This window comes from Symphalangus syndactylus, chromosome 14 (assembly GCF_028878055.3).
Source record: "Symphalangus syndactylus isolate Jambi chromosome 14, NHGRI_mSymSyn1-v2.1_pri, whole genome shotgun sequence".
In the NCBI taxonomy this organism is placed as follows: Eukaryota; Metazoa; Chordata; class Mammalia; order Primates; family Hylobatidae; genus Symphalangus; species Symphalangus syndactylus.
The window spans coordinates 100,433,896-100,453,145 of record NC_072436.2 but is presented as its reverse complement, the minus strand read 5'-3'; the positions used below and the strand labels follow the sequence as shown (position 1 = coordinate 100,453,145).

At 35.4% G+C, this 19,250-nt stretch overlaps 1 long non-coding RNA gene across 2 annotated transcripts; it reads left to right on the top strand.

The window, feature by feature from the left end:
- The first annotated feature begins 201 nt into the window (after positions 1-201).
- Positions 202-18,584, top strand: LOC129462595 (uncharacterized). Of its 2 annotated transcripts, none has more exons than XR_008650898.2 (7): positions 202-283; positions 392-568; positions 2,207-2,319; positions 4,969-5,097; positions 10,845-10,924; positions 15,551-15,709; positions 17,972-18,584. It is a non-coding gene; the product is annotated as an uncharacterized lncRNA (long non-coding RNA). The 2 variants fall into 2 exon arrangements; XR_010115761.1 differs by having other exon boundaries at positions 392-635.
- Positions 18,585-19,250: the final 666 nt, after the last annotated feature.

The following is a 19,250-nucleotide window of genomic DNA, read 5'->3' as shown; positions in this document are numbered from 1 at the left end:
TGACCCTGAGTGAAAGGGGCCGGGCGGAGACCAAACTACACCAGTCGCGGTCAAGAGATCTTTATTGGAGGTATCGAGCGGCACCACGCAAGGAGAAAGAAGAGAAGAGAGAGAGGGCTGCTGGTGTGCTGGGTTTTATATCCCTTGGGCCTACGTGGATTGGGCTAGGGGCGGGCCCAAGGGAAGGCGGGAGACGCTTCTTTCTGATTGGCCCTCCTTTGGCAGGTTCAGACAGTGCCCGGTCAAGGAGGGGAGAAGAACCCGGAACCGGCTCCATCTTAAGGTACGGCGCCATTTTAAGGTACCCCATGTTACCTAACACTGAGTATACCAGCCATAACTGTTATGCTTGTGTTCTTTCTTCTTGGGTGCCCGTTTCTCTTTTTATTAGGGAATACTTTTCATCGGCTCTTCATGGAGACTGTTCACGTGAATGGAATTCTGGATGGAGGTTCTATTACTAAACTAGAGCTAACTCTGACTGTTCCTGACTGTGTCTGCTGACTAAGGAGTGCCGCATTGTCATTAAGTGTTTGGCCTCACACTAGGATCACTCATTCGGATGAAGGTGATGATTTTTTTTTTTTTTGGACACTGAGGGTAGCAGTGAGTCTTTTCCCAGCTTCACCCCATTGGTAAGCAACCAGGTATCATTGGTTCATTGACAGATTAAACAAAAATAATACCAGGACTATTATAACTAACCCTTGGGTCCAGAGAAATTCTGAAGTTTGTGTTTGCCCCACTGTGAGCACCTTTAATCCTGTACCCTGACAGCAACAAGCAAGTATTGAAGGCAGAGCAGCAGATTTCAATTCTCTTCCCTTAAAGGTTTGCCAAACATCATTAAATACAAAATAGAGCAAATAAACAAGCTGTGACTGGGATCTTAGGATGAACTCTCCTAGGTAAGTTCTATACCACATTATTATGTCCCCTAGTTTTTTTCTGATAGTACAAATAGCAAATTAACATTACTTTCCCAGGTATATTTCCACTGAATGAAAAGAAAATAGTTCTTATGTTGCTAATCTAGCAGCCTTGCTCCAGGTACCAACATCACTTTATTTATTTTTTTTTTTAATTTTTTTTTTGAGATGGAGTCTCGCTCTTGTCGCCCAGGCTGGAGTGCAGTGGCGCAATCTCAGCTCACTGCAAGCTCCGCCTCCCGGGTTCACGCCATTCTCCTGCCTCAGCTTCTCTGAGTAGCTGGGACTACAGGAGCCCGCCACCAAGCCCGGCTAATTTTTTGTATTTTTAGTAGAGACAGGGTTTCACCGTGGTCTCGATCTCCTGACCTCGTGATCCGCCCGCCTCGGCCTCCCAAAGTGCTGGGATTACAAGCGTGAGCCACCGCACGAGGCCACCAACATCACTTTAAATGAAGAAAAGGTCAAAGAACAATGAGGCAGGAAGTACTGCTGCACTTACAGCATCTCCTGCTATCTTCCCGGCAGTCTTCCCATCTTTGGATATTTTCAACCCATTATAAATGAGTTCACTGGAGGTCAAGTGATTTGCCACATACCTGAATGAAGTGTAGAAAAGAAGTGCTATAAAATTCTTTTTGTGTACTCATTGGTACTTACTCCTACACACACAAATACACACACACACACACACACACACATACACAAATACATGTATATGCCCTTATTTTAACATAACCAAGATTTAAAAGCTGTTTGTCATCTTTAAGCTCTACTGTATAATAGATTTCAACTTAGCTCATTATATACCTTATGCAAAATTCGGGGCCAAACAGCAATTTTTATAGCATGCTAGTTATTTCTTCTAACAGCAGTGGTAGGAAAGAGTCCAGCTATTTTGAGCTGGCATGGTATTTAAATGTGTTCTTATACAGGATAATAGCAGGCATTGCACAAATCACAGTAGAAATATCATTCATCTATAAAGAGAATGCAAGGTGGAGGGTCATATGACCTTTACAAGGATCTGTGTGGAAAATCCTGTCCTAGCTTTAAACTCTATTTTTAGTAGGACAGATATTCTCTGACAAGAGGTTTTTTCCTCTGTCTTATTTTTTTCAGGTATTAACAACATCTGCAATATTTCCTCCAGTTGATGTTATCGTCCATATGGCAGATTTAACATCATGCCTGTCAGTTTTCTAAATCTTCCCAGGGAAAAGCAGTTTTGCACTCACCTCCTTATGTATCATTCTAGCTCTTATGTCTTTTTCCAGATAAAAGGCCTGTGAAGCTAAATGAAACTAGAAGCTATAACTGTTATCCAGAGCTAGTGACACTGGACTTCTCTCCAGGGAACCAACTGCATCTATTTAAAATAAACTTTCAGGTGAGCATTTGGGAAATCTTTACTAAATAGAAGGGCTCTTGATAGAATGCAGTAGTCTCTACAACAGAACATTGACCTTGACTATGCAGGACAACTTTGAGGTTTTTGCAGCATTATAAATGAGGGTCCAATAATCTAATATGGATATTCAGTAAAATACGTTTCTTCAGCATGCATATGGTTGCCAAACTAATACTAGAAAGGGGAGAGGAAGAACTGCTAATGATGATTCCCTTTTTCTTCCTTGGTAATGGCTGCAAGTGAGCTTAAGCATGTGTAGATGGGCACATAGCTAGGAAATCTAAGCCCAAAATAAATTGTCTTTGATTAATTTTTTAACAAATTATAAATATTAATTATTCATTTATAAACACAAACATTCCATTTTCTATCTCCACTTTTCCCTATTTCTTATTATATTGAAATAAAAAGAAATGAAACTAGCTTCATCTCTTAACACGTGCCTGCTCCTCTTGGGGCAGTGGGGGAAGAGAGAGAGAGAGAGAAGCAAAAACCAGTTGTGTAATACGAAGTGTGGCAATATGATGGGAGATCTAACTCAGGGTATGGTGACAAGGAGAAAGCAAGGGGTGTGGCCAAAGGTAGATACAAATAAAAAAGGTCACAGGATGGAATGGAGCAGAAAATGTGGTGCTGGCTCTTTTTTCTAGCAAATCCATATCAAATGATTGGCAGGTGCTGTCTATAACGTTGGGTTATAAAGAGCCATAAACCCACTCATGGGCCTTACAAAGGCTAGAAGCATTTGTTTCCACAGCACTCAACTGGCATTGACATTGTACCACTGAGGTCATATTGTGTGGTGTGTTTGGCTGCCTATCTTCCCCCGTAGGCCACCGAAGTAAATGGTCTTTGACTTATTCATCTCTATTTTCTCAAAGCTAGCAGAGAGCCTGGCACATAAGAATCACCTAAAAATGTTTGTTAAATGTTTATTTGGAACCTGAGTCAAAATGAATCGCAGTGGTCTTGCCTTTGATAATAAGGGTTTTGCATGAATGGACAGGGAATATGGGAAGAAATTATACTTCCTATTTAATGTAAAGAAATAGAAATAAAACATTAAAAAGAAAGCACAAGAATTTGTGCAGAAAGAGAGAGAGGAAAAGAGGACACCCAGGAAAATAGAGACATCACTTCTTGAGGGTGCAATTTGAGAAGAAACAGCTTCAAGGAGACAATGATAGAAGCGAGATCCTGAAACTCCTAACGGCAAGAAGATTTGAGGCACATTCTACAAATGTGTGGCTTTCAGTTGCAGAGGACAAAAACACCTGTTTAAATATCCACAGCTATATAGGATGGCCATGTAAATTAGCCATAGTGCCATTTAAGAAATTGTTCTATCCAAAAGTACTTAAATTTGAGTTTATTAAAAACACGGAAGACAGAGAAACACATTATCAGATACCATAAGGAAAAAAGAAAACTTTTAATTGAGTCCCTTTAAAAGACAACTAAGTCAGTTGTTTTCAATAAATTTTTAAAGGCAGGGAAAAAAAAGGCAGAGGGGCCCTATTCTCAATTAAAGGATATTCAAAAGATATAACACATAGAATTTCTTTTTTATTTTATGTTATTATTATACTTTAAGTTTTAGGGTACATGTGCACAGTGTGCAGGTTTGTTACATATGTAAACATGTGCCATGTTGGTGTGCTGCACCCAGTAACTCGTCATTTAACATTAGGTATATCTCCAAATGCTATCCCTCCCCCCTACCCCCACCCCACAACAGTACCCAAGGGGCGATGTTCCCCTTCCTGTGTCCATGTGTTCTCATTGTTCAGTTCCCACCTATGAGTGAGAATATGCGATGTTTGGTTTTTTGTCCTTGTGATAGTTTAGTGAGAATGATGATTTCCAGTTTCATCCATGTCCCTACAAAGGACATGAACTCATCATTTTTTATGGCTGCATAGTATTCCATGGTGTATATGTGCCACATTTTCTTAATCCAGTCTATCGTTGTTGGACATTTGGGTTGGTTCCAAGTCTTCGCTATTGTGAATAGTGCCGCAATAAACATACGTGTGCATGTGTCTTTATAGCAGCATGATTTATAGTCCTTTGGGTATATACCCGGTAATGGGATGGCTGGGTCAAATGGTATTTCTAGTTCGAGATCCCTGAGGAATCGCCACACTGACTTCCACAATGGTTGAACTAGTTTGCAGTCCCACCAACAGTGTAAAAGTGTTCCTATTTCTCCACATCCTCTCCAGCACCTGTTGTTTCCTGACTTTTTAATGATGGCCATTCTAACTGGTGTGAGATGGTATCTCATTGTGGTTTTGATTTACATTTCTCTGATGGCCAGTGATGATGAGCATTTTTTCATGTGTTTTTTGGCTGCACAAATGTCTTCTTTTGAGAAGTGTCTGTTCATGTCCTTCACCCACTTTTTGATGGGGTTGTTTGTTTTTTTCTTGTAAATTTGTTTGAGTTCATTGTAGATTCTGGATATTAGCCCTTTGTCAAATGAGTAGGCTGCGAAAATTTTCTCCCATTTTGTAGGTTGCCTATTCACTCTGATGGTAGTTGCTTTTGCTGTGCAGAAGCTCTTTAGTTTAATGAGATCCCATTTGTCGATTTTGGCTTTTGTTGCCATTGCTTTTGGTGTTTTAGACATGAAGTCCTTGCCCATGCGTATGTCCTGAATGGGGGAGCCAAGATGGCCGAATAGGAACAGCTCCAGTCTACAGCTCCCAGCATGAGTGACGCAGAAAACGGGTGATTTCTGCATTTCCATCTGAGGTACCGGGTTCACCTCACTAGGGAGTGCCAGACAGTGGGCGCAGGATAGTGGGTGCAGCGCACCGTGTGCGAGCCGAAGCAGGGCGAGGCATTGCCTCACTCGGGAAGCACAAGGGGTCAGGGAGTTCCCTTTCCTAGTCAAAGACAGGGGTGACAGACGTAGAATTTATTTCGATCCTCATTTGAAGAAATCAGCTTCAAAAAGACATTTTGCAAAAAAACAGGAAATTTGAATATGGATTAGAAATGAAACAGTGTCAAGGAATTACTGCTAATGTTTGTTGACTGTGATAATGCACTGTAATTATATAAGAAAATATTCCTCTATTTTAGAGAAACATACTGAAATACACAGGAGTGAAATGACATGATGTTTGATATTTTAAAATATTTCAGGCCAAAGAAGAAAGAAAAAAAAATTGAAAAAAAGAGAGATTGGGCAAGAATAGCAAACCTAAATAATTATTATTACATCTAGGTGATGAATCTATGATGTTTCTATATTCTTCGCTCTACTTTTGTGTATGTCTGAATTTTTTAAGTAAAAAAACCTTCAACATTATATATATTAGCATATATTTCATGTTATAAATAAATGGAGAACCACTGTTGTTTTGTGCAATCTGTTCACCCCTGAATATAGATGATTTACTGTGAACAGACATCCTTAAAATACATATTTATGATGTAAATTTAAGTTAATATGTACTATTTTCTTAAATCTTCAGACATGGAGACTACCAATAAAGTCCATTTTTTCTTATGCTAGTCAAATGAAAACCTTGATTTGGCTGTAATTGTAAAAATTCGACTGTATGTTTCACAACTGACTGATGTGATAAAAGAAAAATAATACATTTGTTACTTCTGAGGAGACGAGATATCTTTCTGAAGGGTCTTTCAGTGTATCAAAAGGCCTGTTTGCCTCACTAGTGGCTCCTTGGGTTGATTTCTGAAAACAAACAAATGCAAACATACCTTTGTGACAGAAGTAAGATAATGTAAATTCTAGGAATGATTAACGTGATAGTTGGTCTGAAATCCATTATCACAAATCACAGAAGACAAATTGAGAAAGCTGTAACAGAGCATGCCAATTTTGACATTGGAGGTAGAAGCCATAGATTAAGATAGGAAGTAAGAGCATTTGGAAGATGCTGAACACACCGTATTACCCAGAGTTTCCTGCTCTGGATGTCTAAGAGGTCATAGTAAGGCCTTGAACACAGGGAGTAAATCACTGAGGTAAAGGCGGTAGAGAACTTGGTTAGCTAGGATATAACTGTGGATGAAAGTCAAAATAAAATAAAATAAATTACATTTTTTCACTCCCACTTCCCATCTTTCCTCTGAAAACATTTTAAATGAAAATATGTCTATATCAGGAAGTTAGCATTTGAAGTAAGGGGAAATAGGGATTGTGATTCTTAGACTAGCTCTGCATTTGCGCAAATAGGAGCTCAATGGTTACACAGAAATGCATCCCTGAAAAACAAAGTGGGTGCCCATGGAATTGTCATGGTTCCTCTTTCCTCTCGCCCCACTAGGGCTTTGAAGAGGGAGGCCTTGACTGTTAAGAGGAAAACATGAAGAGAAAAACTGAATGGCTTCTATGTGTAGACATCCTTTCATTCAGAAATATATTAATAACATTTAGGGTCCGAAAAATACAAAAGGAAACAAAATTACTTTTATTATGTTATAGAAATTGTTTGAAGACTCATAAAATGGAGAGATTTGAATTAGATACCGACAGTTTTTTAATGTATATTTGGTTATGCATTGGAGAGTGGGTGGAGGTGGATATAAGGAGAGTGTCTGGAAAGGGAAAATTGAAATTGGATCCATGTATTTTAAATTGCAGTGCCATATTTTTAACCACTTCAGTTTTTTCTTCCAATTGTGTCAGTATTTATGTATTTGCTTCTATGTATATTCAGTACAATTTTAAAGCAATTTTGCTATTTTATCTCCTTTCCATATTAAAAAAATTCCCCTCATTTCCCAAAACACAGATTTGAATAAACATGAAACTGTAATAAATCATTATTTGAATTTTTCTAATATAAAAATATTTTAATTTGCTCATTTTAACATTTTTATTTCTTGGCTTTCAAGAAGTTTTATTTCCTTCATTATATAACACTGCTTTTCATTGCCTTCTTTTAAATGATGAAGTTATAAAGCTTTCATTTTGGTTCAGAAAATCACAGCTCTACTGAAAGCAATCTAAACCATATTACCTCATTCTAACTAATTTAACCTTTCAACATTATAGACAAAGGGAGACCAAATGCCAAAACAAATTCTTCCTTTTCTGGAGAGAAGTTGATGGCATGCCTTCCTACTATGTACTCAGGATAGAAAAAGATGACTCAGACAGTATTCTGGACTGATTTCAGATCATGAGTTTTATTAACAGAATAAAGGTGTACTAAGTTCTGCCTATATTAACAGACCTGAATTTGGTGTCATAAAATATATTAAGAGAATGGCCAATGGACTTTGCCTAAAGCAGTTGTTCATTTGAGAAAAGAAAGTCTGTTTGTATGGAATGTAACACAAAGCAATGTCAACAATAACAATAAGACAGCTCAGTTTTTAGGTGCAGGGTGGGAAAGTTCTATGTTGTGTCTGAAATGGTCAGGCAAGCAGTAGACTTGAACTGCCTCAGTAAGAAAAGATAAGTTTTGTATAACTGTCCTGAATAACATTTTAGGCTGAAAGAATACTATGAATAAGGACAGGGTAATAAGAACGTGGATGACAGGTTTGGAAGGCTGTTTCAGTTAGTAACCTTGGAGCGGAGGATTCAAGTACATGAATGTACGGGAAGAGAGCAGGGTATTGAAACATTGGAAAGAGGCAGTGTCTGCCTGTGGAAGGTGGACATTGAACTTTATTCTATAGATAGTGCCAAACCTCTAAGGGCTTTACAGAAGCAATTCCAGTCCACTGCTTGCCTGATCATTTTAGACACAACATAGGACTTGCTGTCCTGTGCCTAAAATTGGTTTATGTGAATCAGTTTTCAGAAATACTAATCTGGCAATATTTTTCAGATTTCTTTGGAAAGGGAAGAAAAACTCAGTGAGGAAAGGGTTCAATAATCCAAGCATAATAGATACAAACCCAAAATAGCATAGCGAAGTAGAAAAGATAAAAATTCTAAACTGTGATTTTGAATTTTCAGTTCAAGACAAAACAGATAGCTACCTTATGAGCTTTGTCAGCTATTTTTAAAGGTAGCATCCTTCTTTTCTTTCTGCCAGTTTCCTGTTTATATTCTGACCTGAGAGTCTGATAGAGAATGTATTTTGGGATTTTTCTCTCTGCCTTTCATCCTCATTATAAAGCACTGTCCCAGTCATGTTTGTGATGCCCATAAAACTCTTAGCCAAACTGAGGACAAAGAATCTGACTCAGATAATGAAAAATAGACTGTCTATCTGAATGTGACAAAGTATTCCATTTTTAGTGGTCTTTGAATCTATTGGGAAACCCATATTATAATTTATTTCCAAAAGATTGGAAGTTCAAGAGTTCTAAAGTCAGACTGCCTTTGTTCAATGTCAGATTTACCCTATTTTATGCTAACACTGGAATGATAAAAATACATTATGAACATTGTATGAGATAACATATTCTTCACATGGTGAGATGCACATATTGAGTGCTCAATATGTTTCAGGAATTACTAACTTTCAGAAATTTATTTTTGTTTACTTTTATGTAGTTATTTTGCTTTGTGTATAAATGCAGCTGCAGTTCATGATGATTATATAATTATTGATGACCATATTGAGTTTTGGTTTCTACATTTTTTAAATATTTTTTTTATTATACCTTAAGTTCTAGAGTACATGTGCACAATGTGCAGGTTTGTTACATACGTATACATGTGCCATGTTGGTGTGCTGCACCCATTAACTCGTCATTTACATTAGGTATATCTCCTAATGCTATCCCTCCCACCTAGGGACATGGATGAAGCTGGAAACCATCATTTTCAGCAAACTATCGCAAGGACAAAAAACCAAACATTGCATGTTCTCACTCATAGGTGGGAATTGAACAATAACACTTGGACACAGGAAGGGGAATATAAATTATTTTTAAGTAGATGTTTTAGTTTCCTGCAGTATCATAACTTCTCAATACCACTTTATGTTGACGTAATGTTCATAGACTATGTATTGATATTCATGCAGATTAACCAGAGGATATAGAGGAATACTATTTGATTCCAGTTAGGAAGCATTCATTGAAAACTATGTACTATGTTAAGTATATATGTCATGGTCCCTGACTTCAAGGGGCTTGTAGGTAAGTAAACAGACACACATGTACATAATAGTTACAGTATAGTGCACAAGTTCACAGTAAGTGTAGACATAAGGCTAGGATTAGCACAATTAACCGTCTTAGGGAACGGAGATGACTTTGCAAAGGAAGCGACATATGAACTATGCTTTTTAGCTATTCATCTCTTGCATGTCATGGTCATCAGTTTGTGCAATAGGGTATAATGGAGTGAAAGTTAAAGAGGAAGAACAATTGTAAAACATGATTCAGAACACTATTTGCAAAGCACTGAAGCATAAATCCATTGCCAAGGCAATAAGCAGAATATGACTTCAAGTTGAGGAGCAAGATATACACCAGTGCTGTCCAATAGAAATAAAATGCTATCCACATATGAAACTTTAAATTTCCTAGTAGTTGTGTTTAAAAAAAGCAAAAAGATTGAATTAATTTTTATATTTTATTTAACTTAATGTATCTAAAATATTACCATTTCAACATGTAATTCATATAAATAATATTCACAAGAATTTGTATCTTCTTTTCTCATATTAAGTCTCAAAAATTCAGTATGTGTGCTACATTTACAGCACATCTGAATTTTAAGTGCTCAGTAGCTACATAAGGTTAGTGGTCACTGTGTTGGACAGTAAGGGGCAGATTCAGACCATGAAGAGCTTGAACATTCTATTAAGGAATTTAGACTATATCCTATCAAGTTTTGATAATATGTAAAGTGTATTCATCTGATGAATGTCAGCATTGTACTTTCTCTCTAAGGCATTGAGGATGTTGATGGGTAGCAGAAATATTTAACCAAGAGACATAGGAATATTTGTATTCTGATGTTGAACAATCACCTCTCCTAAGGAGGTCTTTAAGGAAGGAAAGGAAGACAAAGTCATCCTTAATGACCAGATGGGATTTTTTACCCAATTCCCCTGGAGCATTCCAAGGAGCTACATTGGACCCCATGAAGAGTGCCATTACCAAAACCAAATCATTCTGAATGGTCTAGAAGCAAAGCAGCCTCAAGGGCCAGTTTAGATTTCCTTCCAAAGCTCAAACTTGGATCCCATTACTCTACAATGAGAAGAGGGATGAGAGCATAAAGTAACAAGAGAAACTGAAGGAAATATTTATGTCTAAGAGGGTTGGTATTGGGGAGGGGGAGTGAGTAATTTTATTGTTAGCTTCCTAGGCTTCTGGTAGAAAACTTCTTAAATAAAAAATATTAATATCTTAAGTGAAAAAGATACCAGAGACCCTCCAATATCTTACCACTTAACCCATATGACTCAGGATGCTCAACTTTTTGTTCCTACTGTTTTAAAGAACTACACCTTATATTTGTTAGCTTGGTACCTGGAACAGTGGCTTCAAGCACAGGCGTAATGACCAACAACTCTTGTAGAATCAGAATACTGTCTTCTCTCACATAGATGGAAAGATCTGACCCATTCTTGGGAAGAAGTAATGAGACCCACATAAAAGATGTTTAAACTTCAACCTAGAGGACAATGTAAGTTTCCAGATGCTTTTCTAAATTTTCAAAGAATTGGAGAGTATTTATTGGTTTTCATGGATGAGAGAAGCATTTTTTTAAAATTTTGCTTTATGAATTATGAAATTTTTACAAATTGTACAAATTCTCTTTTGCATGTGGTAGTTCTAGTTCATGCCCTCCCTACCCCCAGCATCCTGTTTAATTTTGCATTTATCACATTTAAAAAAGCTAAAACTACATTGTTAGTACTGGTTACATTAAAATAAATCAGAATGGATTTATTCTTGCATTTTGTACTTCTAGCTTCTGTCATGGTCTTATCTATTAGCACGTTTGAGGTGCATATACAGTGAATAGAGTTCACACTCTATAGGACTCTATAATTCATTAAATCTTAAAATGAATGATAAACCCAACTTTCCTCTCCCAATCCTTTCCAGAATTGAACAAACATCTCTTTTTTAGGTGTTAGTCAGCAGGTACTTGCTGATGAAACAGTGTGTATTGACAGGGAAAGCTAGGGAGTACTATATCTTTCTGGTTTTAGTTTGTATTGGAAAAAGTGGGCAATTCTGCTGCTTCTGCCAGGCACTTGGTGCTAGAGCCAGTTGTGCCATGGCCTACGTTGCTGGTTTCAAAAGCATGAAGCCTCCAGACAGCCAGTTAGTAAGTCAGTGGAAAATGTGGGAGAGTCTAGATTACTTACATCTGAAATATGTATAGGAAATAGAGGCTAGGTAGTTCTGCCTCTATTTCTAATTTCAGTCTCAGTGAGCCAAGATCGTGCCATTGCACTCCAGCCTGGGCAACAGAGTGAGACTCCGTCTCAAAAAAACAAAACAAAGAAAAACGAACATAGTTTTTGACTACATCATTTTATAAGGCTTTTGATATAATGAAATTAATTTCCTGTCAAAAATGTGTCAACAGTTGACAATTTTTATTTTTTAATGTATCCTTTTACTCTCAAAATTGTCCTGGTTCAAAAGATAAAATTATAAGCAGCCTTTGGAGCCCAGCTTCCTGGGCCTAATATCCTACTCTGCCTTTTACCACCTTTGAGAACTTAAAGTCATTTAAACTATCTGTGCCTCAGTTTCCACCTGTAAAATGAGGATGGTAACAACTTATGTCTCCTAGGGTTGTGAGGATTAAATAAACAACTAAGTGAATGCTAGTTGTTATTATCATCACTATCATTGTCTTTCAAAATTTTTGCCTAGGTATCCCAATTTATAACTTATTTAGAATTCCTGAAATTCAGCAATAAACCCAATGTGTATGGTAAAAAGAGAGAGAGAAAAGCAAGCTAAATAAAGATGAATAAACTATAAATAGAAAATAGAAAAAAATCATTTGACACTTTTACAACTTGTTTTAACAACAAGTTAGTGTTTTCAAAATACTGGTGGTTTTTATTTAATAAAATGTAAATGGAGTTGCTACTTTTATCTCCATACGTGCCAGATAAAATGGTTTTATAACAAAATAATCTATAACTATGGTAAAAGAGAAGTTCAGTGCTATAAGAAAATGCAAATATTCTAAGAACTGTTTTAAAGCACCACTTATCAAAAAAATTAAAAACAGCAACTCACACATGGTACCTGGTAGTCTTTGCCTATAGAAGGATTGCTTGAATAATAGAGATTTTGGACAATAGTTACTATTCCTGAAAAGAGGCATATGATTATGAAAGTTATATGTCTTCTTTATACATGTAACAGTTCAATAAAATATTGTGGGTTACTCTTTGTAGTAAAAAGGAACACTTAGCAAAATTATTCCTTGTGATGCCTCAATTCAGAGTAATCACTTATTTTTTTGCTTAGAGTCTTGGTTTCTCTTTCTCCATTACTAAATAGAATGGTATTTGCATGGAACATCTAATTGCTAACTGAAATATATTAAGCCATCTATAAAACAAATTAAACTGGTTTTCAAATGAACATCTGGTAGAGTGTTCTTTTTAAAGGTTAATTCAAGATTCACAGATTTCACCAACATGATATATTTGATAAGCACAAAACATTTATAAGCACAAAAGTGCCTCTGTATATAGCACAAAACTCTATTCCCAAAGGGATAATTTTTAAAAAAAATCTCCTATAATTTATATGATTACCTACCTAACAAGGGAGTTTATTTTAAACAAAGCTTAAAAACTAAGACTGGCTGGCCACAGTGGCTCATGCCTGTAATCCCAGCACTTTGGGAGGTCAAGGCAGGTGGATCACAAGGTTAGGAGATCAAGACCATCCTGGCCAACAGGGTGAAACCCTGTCTCTACTAAAAATACAAAAAATTAGCTGGGCATGGTGGCGTGTGCCTGTAATCCCAGCTACTGGAGAGGCTGAGGCAGGAGAATTGCTTGAACTAGGGAGTCAGAGGTTGCAGTGAGCCGAGATGGCGCCACTGCACTCCAGTCTGGTGGCAGAGCAAGACTCTGTCTCAAAAATAAAAAACAAAAACAAAACAAAACAAAACAAAAAACACTAACACTAAATGTTTTATTTTGATTTCTTTGATACAGGTATCATAACTTTCTACTTATCAGTAACATAATCTTAGAACAATAAAAGTACTTAAAAACATACTACATTTCTAGTAACAAGAAAAATCAATATTATTTGAATTAGAGGGGCCTTAAAAAGATATGTATTTGTTGTATACAGTAGAAATTGCTCAAACATTTTTAGGATTACAAAAGAAGAAAATAATAATAAACACACCTTATTACAAAACAAAATAACTAGATATCTCAGATGTCAGCAAGTTATTATAGATTATTACACTAAGTTATAGTAAGTTTTTATAGCTTAAGATATTCAGTAGATATCTGGATGGTTGCTTGTATGTTTGGTAGTACTTCATAGAATATTCTACAATTCATCTAATGAGTAAAACAAATACTCTTATGAAAAAATATTTAATGGGGTAAAGCTGATCTTATTTTATGTTAAAATAAAATAAAAAAGACAACAAATAAAAACAATATTGTTTTAGGTAATTGACAGAGAGCTGTGTCATAAGGGGAATTATACAAATTATTATTAGTAAGGAATGGACTATTGTTAACATTGCATCAAAAAACAGTGAAAAAAGATTACTTCGGTAGTGGGATTTAATTAATTGACTATTTTGGAAAAAAAACCTTTATTTTTCCTTTGCTATACATAGCAACATAACTTTCAGATATATTAAAGTTCTTATATTTAGAGACTTAAGCATCCCTGGATTTTGATATCCACTGGGGTCCTGGAATGAATCCCTTGTAGATACCAATGGGACAACTGAACAAGCAAGAGCTAAATCTAACAAATAGTGTATCAAATAAAAGTAGCCAAAGAACAATATATACTGTGTGAGTAAATTTATATTAAATTCAAATCAGAGAAAACAAAGCTGTGGTATCAGAAATCAGGATAGTTATTTACAACTTTTTAAAAATCTCAATTCTGAGTCTATGGGTATATTCAATGTAAGAAAATCCATAAAGCTGTGCAAATATTATTTCCATATTTTGGAATGTTATCCCAGTTACATTAAGTTGATATTTTCACTGCTAATTAAATATGAGCTTTTTCATATGTTATTACATATTCTTGGAAGCACTGTTTCGGTTGCTTCAAATGTTATATAGGTATACCTGGTTTTACTGTGCTTTACTTTACTTCATTTAGCAGGTGCGCTTTTTACAAGTTAAAAGATTGTAGCAATCCTGCATTGAGCAAGTCTATTGATGCCAATTTTTTCCAACAGCATTCGCTCACTTCATGTCTCTGTGTCACATTTTTGTTAGTCTTACAATATTTCAAACTTTTCATTATTATATCTGTTATGGTGATTGGTGATCAGTGATCTTTAATGTCACTACTGTACTTGTTTTGGGGCTCCACAAACAACACCCATCTAAGATGGCTGAACTTAATCGATGAATGTTTTGTGTAATCTGACTGCTTTACCAATTGGCCATTCCTGTCTTGTCTCTCTCCTTCTTTTGGGCCTCTCCATTTCCTGAGAACAATATTAAAATTGGGCCAATTAATAACCCTAAAATGGCTTCTAAGTATTCAAGTGAAAGGAAGAGCTGCATGTCTTTCACTTAAATACAAAGCTAGAAATCATTAAGCTTAGTGAGGAAGTCACATCAAAAGTTGAAGTACTCTGAAAGCTAGACATCTTGGATCAAACACTCATGTTGATAATGCAAAGGAAAAGTTCTTGACAAAAATTGAATTTACTATTCCAGTGAACACACAAATAATAAGAAAGGGAAACAAACTTATTTCTGGTAGGGAGAAAGTTTTAGTGGTTAGAAGATCAAACCAGCCATGACATTCCCTTAAAGCAAAGCCTAATCCAGAGCCAGTCTTTATTATTATTATTATTATTATTATTATTATTATTATTATACTTTAGGTTTTAGGGTACATGTGCACGATGTGCAGGTTTGTTACATATGTATCCATGTGCCATGTTGGTGTGCTGCACCCATTAACTCATCATTTAGCATTAGGTGTATCTCCTAATGCTATCCCTCCACCCTCCCCCCACCCTGCAACAGTCCCCGGAGTGTGATGTTCCCCTTCCTGTGTCCACGTGTTCTCATTGTTCAATTCCCACCTCAATTCCATGAAGGCTGAGAGAGGCGAGGAAGCTGCAGAGAAGAGTCTGACACCAGCAGAGCTTGGTTCATGAGGTTAAAGAAGAGAAGCCATCTGTATAACGTGCATGCAAGGTGAAGCAGCAAGTGCCGATGTAAAAGCTGCAGCAAGTTATCCAGAAGATTTAGCTGAGGTAATTGATGAAGGTGGCTACCCTAAACAACAGATTTGCAATGTAGATAAAATGGTCCTATATTGGAGCCATCTGGGACTTTTATAGTTAGAGAGAAGTCAATTCCTGGCTTCCAAACTTCAAATGACAAGCTGACTCTTTTGTTAGGGTCTAATGTAGCTGGTAACTAATCTGAAGCCAATGCTCATTTACCATTCTAGAACTTCTAGGGCCCCCAAAATTATGCTAATTCTACTCTATAGTGCTCTATAAATGGAAAAAAAAAGCCTGATGACAGTACATCTGTTTACAACATGGTTTACTGAATATTTTAAGCCCATTGTTGAGACCTAATGCTCAGAAAAAAGATTCCTTTTAAATTATTACTACTCATTGACAATGGACCTGGTCACTCAAGAGCTCTGATGGAGAGGTACAATGAGATTAATGTTGTTTTTAGGTGTGCTAACACAACATTGGTTCTTCAGCCTGTGGACCAAGGAGTAACTTTGACTTTCGAGTCTTATTATTTCAGAAATACAGTGATTCCTCTGAAGGATATGGGCAAAGTAAACTGAGAACCTTCTGGTAAGGATTTATCATTTCAGATGCCATTAAGAGAAGTCATAATTCATGGGAGGTGGTAAAAACATGCACATTAACAGGATTTTGGAAAAAGTTAATTCCAACCTTCATGGATGACTGAGAGGTTCAAGACTTCAGTTGAAGAAGTAGCTGAAGATGTAGAAATAGCAAGATGACTAGAATTAGAAGTGGAGCCTGAAGATGTGACTGAATTGCTGCAATCTCATGATAAAACTTGAACAGAGGAGGATTTGCTTCTTACGAATGAGCAAAGAAAGTATTTTTTTTTTTTTTAGGTAGAATCTACTCTTGGTGAAGAGACTATGAGCATTGTTGAAATGACAACAAAGCATTTAGAGTATTACATCAACTTAGTAGATAAAGCAATGGCGGTTTTGAGAGGATTGCTTCCAATTTTGAAAGAAATTCTACTATGGGTAAAATAATATCAGACAACATCCCATGTTACTGACAATTTTTCATGAAGAAAAGAGCTAATCAATGCAGAGACTTTTATCATCTTATTTTGAGCAATCTCCACAGCTATGCCAACCTTCAGCAACCACCACCCTGATCAATCAGCGGCAATCAATGTAAAGGCAAGAACCTCCACCAGCAAAAAGATTATGACTCACTGAAGGCTCAAATGATTATTAGCATTTTTAGCTATAAAGTATTTTTTCAATTAAGGTACGTATTTATTTTTAGATATAATGCTGTTGCACACTTAATAGGCTATACTATAATGTAAACATAACTTTTATATGCACTGGAAAACCAGAAAATTTGTGTGATTCACTTTTTTGTAAAATTGTTTTATTGTGGTGGCCTGGAATCGAACGTTCAGTATTTCTGAGCTATGCCTGTGCATACATCTTCATGTTTACTTAATACTTTTCTTATTATTGTTCAATTTATTTCTAATATTGAGACATTATAAAAAAACTTTGATGAAAAATCTCCATACATAAATACACATCAGTATATCTGATTGAGAATTTCTTTAGGATAAATTCCTACAAGAAAAAGAGCTTAGCCAAAATATATGAATATTTAGAAGACTCTTGACAAAATTATCGAGTGTTTTTCCAGAAAGCTTAAGCTGATTTAAAATCCTATATTTAAAATGTGAGATTACATTTTTACCTCACTCTCAACAACCTAGACATATTTGTTAATTTGAAAAGGAAAAAAAAGAGAAGCTACATTGTTTAATTTTTAAAATAATTGCTGTATTAAACCTACTACACGTTTATTTTTCCATACAAGTTGTCTACTTGCATCCTTTGCCAAATTTTACATAAAATTCTTGATGACTTTCATCTCAATTTTTAGCACTCTTTGTATTTAAGGATGTAGCATTTCTGTCAAAGTTCCTGAAAGCATTCTCACAATATGTTGTCTTTTAAGTTGAGATGTTTTAGCTATCTAAGTATGTTTTATGTTTATCATTATTCATATGCACATTGGCTGTGCATAATTGCACTTTTATCTCTTTCTTTCCAGTCCTTATGCCATTTAAATTTTTTTTCTTGTCTTACTCTGCTGACTAGAACCTTCAGGATATTGTTGATTTGCTGTGGGAATAATGGCATTTATATTTCATTCCCAATTTCAGGCAAACAACATTCCATCTTGTACCATTAATCATGATGTGCTCTTACTAATTGAATGTATGTATACCCCTCAAATTCATAGATAGAAGCCCTAATGTACAGTGTGATGATATTTGAAGATGGAGTTTTGGGGAAGTAATGCTCAAGTGAGATCATGAAGGTGGAATTCTCAAGATGACATTAGTGTTCTTACTAGAGGAGGAGAGACCAGAGCTCTCTCTTTCTCTACCATGTGAAGATACAGTGAGAAGGAGGTCATCTTCAAGCCTGGAAGAGGACCCTCACCAGAAACGGAATCTGCTGTCATCATTTTCTTGGACTTTGCAAACTCCAGAACTGTGAGAAATAAATGTTTATGTCTTAAGCCACCCAGTTTATGGTATTTTGTTATAGTAGCTCAAGCTGATATGCTACAAGTAATTTTTCAATTTCTTTTATAAGATATCTAGACATTCTTCTTTCCTAGCTTTCATGCATTAAAGTTGAGTTGTATCAATTATTTTTCTACCTATATTAAAATGTTAACATAATTTTTCTCTTTTTTATGTTTTTTTAATGGTTAAATTATACTGATTGATTTGGTTGTTAAAACAGCCTAGCATTCCAAGTATAAACCCACCTTGATCATGATGTATTGTTATTTTTAATATATTCTAATAAGAGTTTGTTACAGTTTTTAATTTTTAAATTTTTAATGTTTTACATTTATTTTCATGAGACATTAGTCTATATATATTTTTTCAATTTTTGGCATCAAAATTATATTGACCACATGAAATAAATTGGGTAATACATTTTTTTTTTCTGGAAGAATTTATGTAAGATTAGTATTTCTTCCTTAAATATTTAAGATAATTTACTGGTAAAGCTATATTGGCATCGAATTTTTATTGAAGAAAGTCTTTAATTAGTAATAACATTTCATTATTAGTTATGAGTTTATTCAATTTTTCAGTTTCTCCTTGTGTCATTTTGTTATGTTTCTTGTGTACTTTACAAATTTTATCTAACTTCCTTAATGTGTGGGCATAAAGTTGTTCATAATATATTCTTATATTTTAGTGGATTTAGGATCAATATTTATATTTATTTTTCCTAATTAAACCTCTCCTAGGTTTTTCATTTTATTAGATTGTTATACTAACTTCTGCTATAATAGCTATACTCATTTATTAAAATAAATACTGTCTTATTTTTATATGTGCATTTGTATATATTGTGCTGATTTCACTGATCTTCTTTGGAATATTTTGAGTTTTAAAAATTATTTCACTGTATAGTATATGTTCTTTTTTGTGTGAATAGATTTCCTAAATTTAAAAAAGTTAGTAAATTGGTTCTATAATTTTTCTTTCTAGATA